The following is an 11872-nucleotide window of genomic DNA, read 5'->3' as shown; positions in this document are numbered from 1 at the left end:
ACATGATATCACCTAACAGAATACAATACAGTTCAAGGTAGACAGATGCTCAAAGACAATAGAAATGAAAAAAAAAAAGAAAAAAAAATACTGAAAGTAACGTCCAAAGTTCCAAGGGCATCACTGAAAAGTGTACTTGAATATAAGCTAAAAAACTAAAGGGAATTTGATGTGCTTTTTGAAAACATTAAGATGATTATTCTTGTTAGGGAGAAAACAATTTTTCCCTACAGCAGGAAGGAAGGGTAGATGGAATATGTGGTAGGAGGAAAAGAGGTAACAATTTAGAAGCTTCTCATAGGATGCTCTCAATTCTCTGTTTGAAGTAGAAACAGGAATACATGCACAGAGGTGTGACAGCCACAGAGTGTCATGAACGAAGAAATACAACGTAAGAGCTCACAAATTACCAAGAAGAACTCCCCAGGATGAGTTCTTAAATTAGAACTAGTTTTGTTATTGTTGTTATGAAGTATATCCTAGGGCAGGTTCTCAAAATAATATGTGCTCTTTATCGTAGAATAGTTATGTGAGTATCTGAAAACAGGTATTCTGAGAAAGGAGGGGAGGTGATGGTGACCCCTTTGGTTATTTATTTGCTTTCACAGTGTCATGGGTATTGCAGTTCACATGGGCCTAGTTAAGCAGATTTATGGATTAAATTATCCGGTTTTACTAAACTAGCCCTAAAAAAAAAAAAAAAAAAAAAAAAAGAGGACACGTAGGTTAAAATCATTCCTTTATGAAAACTCTGTGTTGAACGTAATAGGGTAATGAAGAAGGCACACCTGCAACAAGAGAAAAGCAGAGATGCTTCTGCCCCTTTCCAGTCAACAATATCATCAAGCACAGCTTGCACTGATCTAGTCAGATCTGCAAGAAGATAGCAAATTTAAAAAAAAAAGTGTTAATTAGAAAGCTATTTGGATTATGGGATTACAAATGAATTATCAGAGAGAAAACTTGAGTTTAGTGTGCACTGTGACTTAAAATATAAACTATTGATATGTATATATGATGAGTATGGAGATTTGGAATAAATATGTAAAATATGGAGAAAATATTTATAATTTTTAAAAGATCTTTAAAGCTTGAATATTCAACATAGTCCTTGACAAATATTTCTAAATTTTTAATTAACATATAATTTATTATTTGTTTCAGGGGTACAGGTCTGTGAATCATCAGTCTGCTAACATCATGCCCACCCCACCCCCACCATACAGTGAATGCCCTTTGTTTCCAGCTACACAGAGCAGGAACCAAGCAGAGCAAGAGAAGTATTGTGTAGCCAGGCCTGAATGCATCTCCTCTCAATTCTGCCTGTTTTCCATCAAATAGGACCCAGCTGAGAAGCAAGTTTACCCATGTGACTGGTACGGATATGAAAGGTGTGTTTCAAATGGTCATGATACACTTCTAAAGTGTCTAAGATTAAATGTTGGCCAATTCTGTTTCCAGAAGGAAATTTAATGAGCTTCTAAAAAACAAACATGCCGTAGAACATATATTCTAACACAAAAGAAATAGTAAATTTAAAAAAATATATTTTATTGAAAAACTGTGAAACTTCGACCAGAATGGGGGGAGGGGGGGCGCACCACTGAGTAAGGCTATAGAGATGGCACCAGACATAAAATGAATCTATTGCATAATTCATAGGCAAAGTATTTCAGTCAGGATGTCAAATTCAAAGTGAACAAAATCAGCAACATATTCAAGTTTATTTAAAAAAAAAATAACAGAGCTTTAAAATATTATGAAACGTTGACAATAATTCACAATGAGAGAGGTAGTGGTTACAAACTCTTTTGTGCCACACTGATATTTACTGACCAGACTATGAAAGTGTATACAAAAATTGTCAAATTTCAGAATGAGTTGTGAATCATTCATTTTACTAAAAGACAAGCATTCCAGATTCATTGTTTTCTGTGAAACATAGCACTCATGTAATAGACACTCGCATTACTTTCAGCAATGGTGGATGAGCAAAAAAACTCAACAACCCACTAATGATAAAAACTCTCAAGAAATTTGGAATAGAAGACAACTTCCTAAACTGATATAGGGCATCTATAATAAATCTACAATGAACATCACATTTAATGGTGAAATATTGACCATATCCCCCCAACACAAGGAACAGTGCAAGGATTTCTACTTCTACCACTTCAACACTACCATAAAAGTAGAAATTCTTGCTTTGTTTGTTGTGTTGGAGGGAATGTCCGTAATATTTCATCTTAAAAAATGAAGATGAAGAAAGAAAAAGTCTTAAAGATTGGAAAGAAAGTAGTACAACTGCCTTTATTGATAAGCAACATGACCATCAATGTAGAAAATCGTACAATCTACAAAAAAACTCATAGAAGTAATATGTAACTTTAGCATTATAAACATATTAAACATCACATTTATATTAACATCAAAAATACTTAAAAATACATGTAACAAAAATGCTCAGATGTGAACACTTAAACCCCCAAAATAATACTGAGAGAAATTAATGAAGACCTAAATAAATGGAGAGGTATACCATGTTCATGGATCAGAAAAATCAATATTGTTAAGATGTCAATTTTACCCAAATTTCTATATAGATATGATACCAATAAAATCAATACCAATCAAATCTCAGCGGCATTGTTTGTTTTTTTCTGGAAATTGACAAGTTAATTCTAAAATTAATATGAAATAAAATTTCATCAAAATCAAATTAATTTTGAAATTAATCAAAACAATTTTGAAAAGGAACAAAGTTAAAAAACTTGCACTACCTGACTTCAAGACTCACTATAAAACTATAGAAATCAACACAGTATGATATTGGCAGAAGGACAGACATAGTGATCAATGGAATACAATAGACAGTTCAAAATTGAGCCCACACTAACCATTTGAAAAAAAATGCCAAGGTAATTCAATAGAAAATGTATTTTATATAAATTGGATACTGACATGAAAAATAATGAACATTAACCCATAGCTCATGCATATGCAAAAATTAACTGAAATGACCAGAGATCTAAGTGTAAGATACAAACCATAAACCAATGTAAAAAATATAAGAAAAAAAATTTGTGGCTTTATAGTAGGCAAAAACTTTTTAGCTAGGACACAAAAAGCATAAATAATAAAATTAAAATTTGATGAATTGGATTTCATCAAAATTTAAAATTTTGCCTCTCAAAAGCCACCAGTAAAAGAATAAAAGGAAACTAATGGACTGGTATCTGATAAATGTATTCCAGCTGTAATGTATGAAGAATACTCAACTACACTCAAATTAAAAAAAAAAAATACAACCCAGTATTTAAAAGAAAACATACAATGCACTAGTTAATAGGGAAATGCAAATTAAAACCACAATGAGGTAATACCATACACCCACTAGAAAGACTAAAATTAAGAAGACTGGCAATATTAAATGTTGGTGAAGATTGGGAGCAAATGGGACTCTTATACAATGCTGGTTTGAATGCAAAATGGTATGGTATACCATGGAATGCAAAATGGTTTGGTATACCATGGAAAACAGTTTAATAGCTCCTTATATAGGTAAACCTATATTTATCATATGACCCAGCAGCAATCCCTTTCCCAGGCATTTACCCAAGAGAAATAAGTACATATGATCTCACAGAACTTGTGCTTGAATGTACATGGTAGCTTTATTAATAATAGCCAAAAACTAGGTGTATATGTCCACCAACTGGTGAAGGGATATGGTACATCTACATAATGAAACAATACTCAGCAGTAAAATAAACAACTGATATATGAAACATCATGAATGAATCTCAAAAGCATTTATGACAAGTGAAAGAAGCCAGATAAAAAAACCATATGATGCCATTCATATGACACTCTGGGGAAAGCAAAGGGACAATACACAGATCAGTGTTTACCAGGGTGGTAGGGAAGTAGTTCGCTGCCAAGGGGCAGACAGGACCCTACAGGGTGACAGAATAGCATTGTTATTGTAGACGGTCATATGAATATATCCATTTCAAACTTCATCAAATTATGTACTAAAAATTGGTGATCTTTATTTTGTGTAAATTATATCTCCATAAAGCTTTTTATTATTATTATTATTATTTTATTTGACAGAGAGAGATCACAAGTAGGCAGAGAGGCAGGCAGAGAGAGAGAGGAGGAAGCAGGCTCCCCGGTGAGCAGAGAGCCCGATGGGAGACTCGATCCCAGGACCCTGAGATCATGACCTGAGTCGAAGACAGCGGCTTAACCCACTGAGCCACCCAGGCACCCCTCTCCATAAAGCTTTTTAATAGTTCTTTGGGATTTGAATGTTTATTTTTATTACAGTGCCTTCTGAATTTTTTAAAAATACTTGAAAATGATGGTGTATTTATTTTCTATTGCTGTGTTATAAATCACCATAAACTTAGTAGCTTAAAACAAAAACACAAAGTTCTGGCAGGCTCAACTGAGCTCTTAGTTCCGGGTGTCACAGGTCAGAATGAAAGTAGTCAGCCATCTGGAGGCTCTGAGCGAGGAATCTACTTCCAGCCTCATTCAGGTTGTTGGAGCATTAATTTCTTTGTGGTGTAGGACTTGGGTTCTCATTTCCCTGACACGTAGACCCCCACATCTCGAAGCCAACTGTGGTGCGTGCAGTCCTTCCTGTGCTTTGAACCCCTCTGCCTTCTTCGATTTCCTCTCCTGCTTTTAAGGGCTCATGTGATTATATTGGACTGACCCAGTAATCCAAGATAAATCCCTACTTTAAGGTCAGCAGATTAGTAACCTTAATGACATCTCCAAAATCTCCTTTGCCACGTAAGGTAATGTATTCTCAGTCCTGGGATTGAGATGCCAATCTTGGGGACCATACTGCCCCCACAGACTACCGCTGATAATGATAGCAGCTAACTAAGGAGCACTGAGGGCAGTCTACTACGTGCCAGACAGCAGGCTAATTTCTTCAAAGCCATCACTGCAGTTTATCTTCCCAACTGCCTTACAAAGTGGGCACTATTGCTTTGGTCATTGTCCAGTGTGGCAAATGGGCATGAAAAGGTTTGAAAACTGTCAGGTTCACTCACTAGTTAATGACAGGGCAGACTTTAGGTTCAGATCTGAGTTCCAAAGCACTAGACTGATGGCATTTATATTTTGGTCACTGTTATTATTATCAGCTGATTTTATTTTAATACAAAGTACCTATGGCCTCTCACTAGCCCCTCCTTGGGATTGTTTGCATATTCACTTGACAGTATGTTGCTCAGCTTGTAGTTATCTATCTTTTCAAGTATCTGAACCAGCAGCTGCCTTTTCATTAAGTGGACAGTGTCCTCATGCTGTATCTCCACATCCCAGTTGATGCTTGGTTCATGATAAGGGCTCAATATGTGCTTGCTGACCGACTGAACAAGTGAATAGCATGTAAGTACACACCTGCCTCCTGCCATCTTCTCCAAATGCTGACCATTACTCTCTGCCTTTAAGACAATGAAAGAGAAGAATGAGAGTATGTGCAATCTAAAGGCATGCACTTGCAGCCCAGGCCTGTTCCCTGACAGATGAATCATGACATCCCACCAGTGCATCTCTGGAAAGGATTGGAATGATCTGCTATCTTTCTGTATTACTCACTTTCTTTATTTTGTTTTATTTTATTTTTTTAGAAAAAGAGAGAGAGAGAGAAATAATCTTACATAAGTTCCATAGCTATGACACAGCCTTACACAAGACTCCATCTCCTGAATCATGACCTGAAATGAAATCAAGAGTGAGGCTTAACCAACTCTGCCATCCAGACAAGCCCCTTCTCTCTCTCTCCCTCTCTCTCTCTTTATTTTTTATTTTATTTTTATTTTTATTTTTTTTTACTTTTTTGTCTGTGCTACTCACTTCTGAAAACAGCCCATGCTTTCATAATAATACAGGTCATATCTCAACATCATATTTGAATGAGTGAACAAATTGAGCCTTCCCCAACTCTAGATTTTAGGAAACACTGCCTGGACTAGCATGTCCCAGAGAATTAATTTCTTTATGGAACCAAATAGCTCAAGAGTACAGTCTGCCCAGACTAGCACATATCCCACTTTACCAAGTGACTTTACATGAGGGATTGTCAGAACACAGCAGGTAGGAAGTGGGCATAATTCAAGAGCACCTAATGTGATGCACTTGACACATAGCAGGCACCCAAAATAGTGATTAAATGAATGAATAAATGCAACATGGAAATGGATCTCAAGGACTTCCCTAGAGTTTGTATCTAAAAAAAAAAAAAAAATTCCTCCTCCCTGAAACAGAAAAGAAATATCCACAAATATAAGGATAATAATGTTGACCAAATCCTTTCTATAATTTTGAGTGTGAAATTGCCTTTCTTGATTTGCTTGTGTTTCTGTACTACAAAGACCATAATGCCCTTTTGATGTTTCCAAATGTAACCCCATATTAAAGATTAGATCAGAGTAGGAAAGGTTTTCTTTAAGTAGAGTTGCAATTCTCAAGTGTTAAACAATGTGTGTCATGAGTGGCTTAATTGCCCATTAACCTATGAATTTTAATGAAAAAGCAGAAAATAAATGACCATGGTTTTCTCTGTCATCCCAAGCAGTGAGAATATAGCAGTGCCTGCTTGAGGTACAACCTGTTCTAGGTCAGCCATTTGGTATGTTCCCCACCAATATGGGTGACAAGTTAAAAGAAAAATATTCCAAATTCCTTCCAATATCAAACCACAAATCTAGAATGGGAATCACAGGGAATCTGAATGACTAAAGCATAATGTAGCCACTTTGAATTTGCAGATGAAATCTTGTCTCTGCATAGCTAATTTGAAATATTGAGCAAACATAAAAAGACATCATGATACATTAGATTGATATGGGATCACAGATTTTGTAGGTCAAAAAGGGTCGATTGTTGAAACTGTCATAAGGTTCAGCCTAATGAAGAGGCTAGAGAGAATAGATGGAAATCAAATTTTACCTTTGTTTTTAAGAATCACAAAACCAGAAGGATCCTTAGAGAAAATGAAATCTAACTTTCTTATTTTAGAACTTATGTTTATAGGATTAGGTATGACTGAAATTAATTACACAATTTTTTAAAGATTTTATTTATTTGACAGAGAGAGAGATCACAAGTAGGCAGAGAGGCAGGTGGGGGGCCGGGGGAAGCAGGATCCCTGTTGAGCAGAGAGGCGGATGCGGGGCTCAATTCCAGGACCCTGAGATCATGACCTGGGCCGAAGGCAAAGGCTTAACCCACTGAGCTACCCAGGCACCCCGACTGAAAGTAATTAAAACGTCCAAATATCAGTAGGATAAATAAGATAGAAGTTTATTTTGTTTTGTTTTATCTTATATTGTGATTTTATTTATTTATTTTGAGAGAGAGAAAGAAAAGAGAACAAGCAGGGGGGAGTGGCAGTGAGAGAGGGAGAAGCAGACTCCTTGTTGAGCAGGGAGTCCAACATGAACCTCAATTCCAGGATCCCAAGATCATGACCTGAGTCCAAGGCAGATGCTTAACCATCTGAGTCATCCAGGTGCCCCCAAAGAGGCTTATTTTACATCCCTGTCTAAGAGTCCCTACAATGCCAAAGACACAGACCCTCCACTATGAGTGGTCCCAAATTCCCAGTGAACCTCATGGCCTAAGAAGGCTGCTGAAACTCCAGATATCAAATACACAGGGGCTGCTTGAAGAAGAGGCTGACATAGCAGGCAGAGGCCAGACCTTGAACTGTGGAAGCTGTGCTATATGAGCATGGACATTGTCTTACAGGCAGTGAGAAAGCATTTCAATATTGAGCAGAAGGCAGACATGGTTGGATCTGTATAAATCCTTTTGGCAGCCTTGTGGATGGCTTGGAGAAGTTCAGGATGGGAGACAGTGGGCTAATGCAGGATCTGGGTGAGAGAAAAGCAGATGGATGAGACAGGAGGTGGGTAGCGAGGCAGAGAGCACAACCTGCACTTTCTGAGATGGCCAATAAAAAAGAAAGGAAGAAAGACATGATATAGGTCAACAGGATTGACTTCCTTCCAGCTCAAACAAATGGGTATGAGAACATGAGCAGCCTGTTCTGTGGGTTGTCTATGGAAGAAGCAGGTTTCAGAGAAGAAAGGAGGAAGAAGGTTCTGTGCACAGATGATGCATTGTGTAAGGTAAATGTTCACAATCAAATAAAATTGCTAAGCATGATTCAAAAGAATCAGAGAGATATAGGCTAAGAAAGGGAGTCTGATGGGGATAAAATTATTTGGAAATGGGCAATTCTGGGAACTTCCTTTTCTCTGAATGATCAAGAACAATGGTGGAGAATGTGGAGGTGGAGAATTGGTTCCAGGGCCTGGTCTCAAATATCTGTACTGATCCAGATCATTTTCTGGTCAGCATCAGCTCAGGGGGCCAGGCATTACCAGACCTGGTCTGAGAGGATAAGCTTCCCATGAGCTAAAGAGGGCCATGATTTGTTCCAGAATGCTACCTGGCACTCTAGGCTCCCTTGGTGCTACCTGGCCCTTTGGTGGTTATGCAAATAACACCACTGCCATTACCGAGCCCTGGGTACCCCATGACCCAGAAGTCACTAAGGAGGAGCATGGTGGGTCCCATGGGATTTCTTGATTGGCTCTACAAGGCCTAGAAAGCCAGCTTCCTTATTCAACCTGCTTATATTATAGCTGTTGCAATGGTTACTTGTCATGTACTACATATTAACTTACAACTTCATAAGTTACATGTAAGATGTTAAGAATCCTGAGATGCCTGGATGGCTCAGTGGGTTAAGAGTCTACCTCCAGCTTGGGTCATGATCCCAGGACCCTGGGATCAAGTCCCACCTCAGATCCTTGCAGCAAGCCTGCTTCTCCCTCTGCCTGCTGAAACCCTGCTTATGTGCTCTCTCTCCATGACAAATAAATAAATAAAATCTTAAAAAAAAAAGATATAAGAATCCTATCCTTAGCTAACCTTAGGCATTTGCATTACTCACCAGTCACTTGTTTATGTTTTTTTTTAATGTTATCTAGAAATGTGTTATCACCAGTGAGTACCAGTATATTTTGGGAAAAGCTTTTCTTTGTTATGTCTTCACAGAGGGTCTCCATGATGGGGTGTTGCAGGGGAACTCAGAGCCCATCCCTACTCAGGCAAATTCTCACACTCCCCCCCCCCTTACTACAGACAACAGAATATGGACCATGTTGCCAAACTTCAGAGATACAGAAAGACAGATAATAGATACAGAGATCCAGAGACAAAAATAGTCATGAATATAGGGAGAGAGAGAGAGAGAGAGAGAGAGAGAGAGATTATGTAATTTACAGTCTACTGGGGAGGAGAGATCACAGAGAGCAATCACCCATTGTAGCAAGAACTAGAAGGAAATAGTTCTGAGGCCAAGAATGAGCACAGAATAGAGAGGGATTCACTTTACACAGAGAAGTCAAAAACTCTCCAAGAGCTGCCTCTGGCGATAGGTGAGGAATGTATAGGAGTCCTAGGGCAGATAGGTGAACTACTGGAGATGCCAAAGGCAACAAGGAACACAAGGTAGCAGCAAAGACAAGTGGTAAGAGAGAGAAGTGGAGAGTCAACCACCCAGTTGGCTAAGATCACCTCTGAATTTCTCAACATTTTCTCTACATACTAAAATTGGTAACATTGAATTTAAATTATGTAAATAATTAAACTTTATATTTTCCTTGTATTAAAATAATTTCATAATAGATTTGTAATTTACTTGAAAATCAATTCTATTATGTCATTTCCTAAACAGCTTTCAAATGCCTTCATCATAAAAGGTCCACATGAAGTAAAAGACTTTCATCAACTCAAGGTTCAAGCTATTTATCACAGCAAAACTCCAGTTAATTGTGAATCAAAGGGAAGACTGTTTTGCACACAAAATTAAAGAAAACATTTATAGCACTGATAGTCACTTTAATGTCCTTTTTTATTTACAAAAGCCTCCATTGCAAAGTTGAATTTTGGAAAGTTTGATGATCATGTCATGCACAGTAAAATTTGTGTACAGTAGAGATTAAATGCAGGTTTTTTTTATTATTCTATTATTGATTGACTAGATATGAAGTAACTGTTCAGGTTCAGTTGTCTTACTTTGAAAACGCCCATGAGGGAGTAAGTGATCCTGTGTCTACTCAACACAAGCAACTAAAAACTGCAAATTGCTTTGAAATGTGATTAACTGACCTTATCATGCCTACAGCTTATTTCTGAAGTCTAAAAATATTAAGTTTAAAAAACTTCACAAGAATGTAATGAATGTACTGAAGTTTTCCAATATGTTGACAAAATACTCCCCTAACAAATATCTTGTCCGCTGTCTTAGAGGACTAATTTCTTCTTCTTTGGAATGCCCTTGGAAATTTTTCACTAAAAGAACAGCATGGAAGAAAGAACATGGGGAAGGGGAGAAATGGAAGAAGAGAATCTTACAAAGTATTCTTAGCAGGTTAAAGAATTTTTGCCTGGTAGAACAGATTTGACAATTTTAATATCAACCTTCTGTGTTACTGTCCTTACATCATTTTTTTCTACTTTAAGGGAAGATGGCTGATGGGTCCTAAGCCTAAACTTGTGAAGTAAGAACTGATTAGCTCACCAACAAGCTCCTAGTGTATGATGTCTGTAAAAACGCCTGGATCAGTGTGCTCCCCTCTAGTGGAGACCTGCCCTCTAACACGTGCCAGCAGGGCATCTGACCAGGACACTTAATACATGGTTTATAACAGACCAACCAGCACAAGACAGGTGGGGCCAGTGGCTTCTCTTACTACTGACAGCCACTCTTCTGGCTCCTTGTTTTTTTTAAATGAGTCCTACAACAATCTCTATAAATGAAATATTTGCTACAATACTGTCATCGAACAAAAGTCATGACGGTTTCACAGGTGAGTACAATTAGAATATGTCTAGTCCTTCCCATTCGTTCTCTGCAATCTAATTAGAAGTGTCACAGCTGCTAGACAACAGGATATATAGGAATGCTATGTAACCAGAGAACTGTTGCAAACTCATAATCACTATCATTTCACATTGTTTTACCGTTCTTAGAGAATTTGCTTTAGGATAACACACTCCATGCCTTCACCAGGCATCCTTGACTCTGGTTTCAAACAGCTTCCCAAACCTTTATCTGACAAACAAATAAAACAAGGAGAGAAAATCAGAGACCTCAACACTGGAACTAATTCATTTTGGATTGTTACTCATGACTGGCATAATTTTTCTGCTTTCAGTCTAACAATGACAGAATGTATACTATGAAATAATTTGTTTTCTTATTTATTTATTTAAGAGAGAGCACATGTGGGGGCACAGGCAGAGGGAGAAGGACAAGCAGACTCCCCACTGAGCCAGAAATGGATGCAGGCCTGAATCTCAAGACCCTGAGATCATCACAACCTGAAATCCCCAACTGACTGAGCCACCCAGGCACCCCTGAAATAATTTGTTTTCAAAGACATTTTCCCCACTGATGTAAAACAAGTAGTTAAACACACCGTTTTGTGCTCCTGGCTGAGCTAACACATTTTATTGCTATCTTAATTCAAAGAGGGTGTCCCATCTGTGGTTAAGAAGACCAGAAACTCCTCCTACATTAAAAAATACAGAGCCTGCCTTTCAAATAAGTTAAAGACCAATTTTACTGGGATATTTTTCAGAAAAGCAAGATTGGATTGTACCCCACAGACAAGTGGCAGTTGTCAATCAGTCTCTTTGGGAGGCTGCCTTTTAAACTAGCTTAACATTACTGATGGCTTTTCCTGGATTCTACCCACAACTTCTACTTCCACCTCCAAAAATGAAGGAAAGGGAGGAGAAGGACTATTCCAAGTTACCTTTGCTCCCA

This window comes from Mustela erminea, chromosome 16, assembly GCF_009829155.1.
Source record: "Mustela erminea isolate mMusErm1 chromosome 16, mMusErm1.Pri, whole genome shotgun sequence".
Taxonomy (NCBI): domain Eukaryota; kingdom Metazoa; phylum Chordata; class Mammalia; order Carnivora; family Mustelidae; genus Mustela; species Mustela erminea.
Note: the sequence above shows the minus strand (reverse complement) of the source record.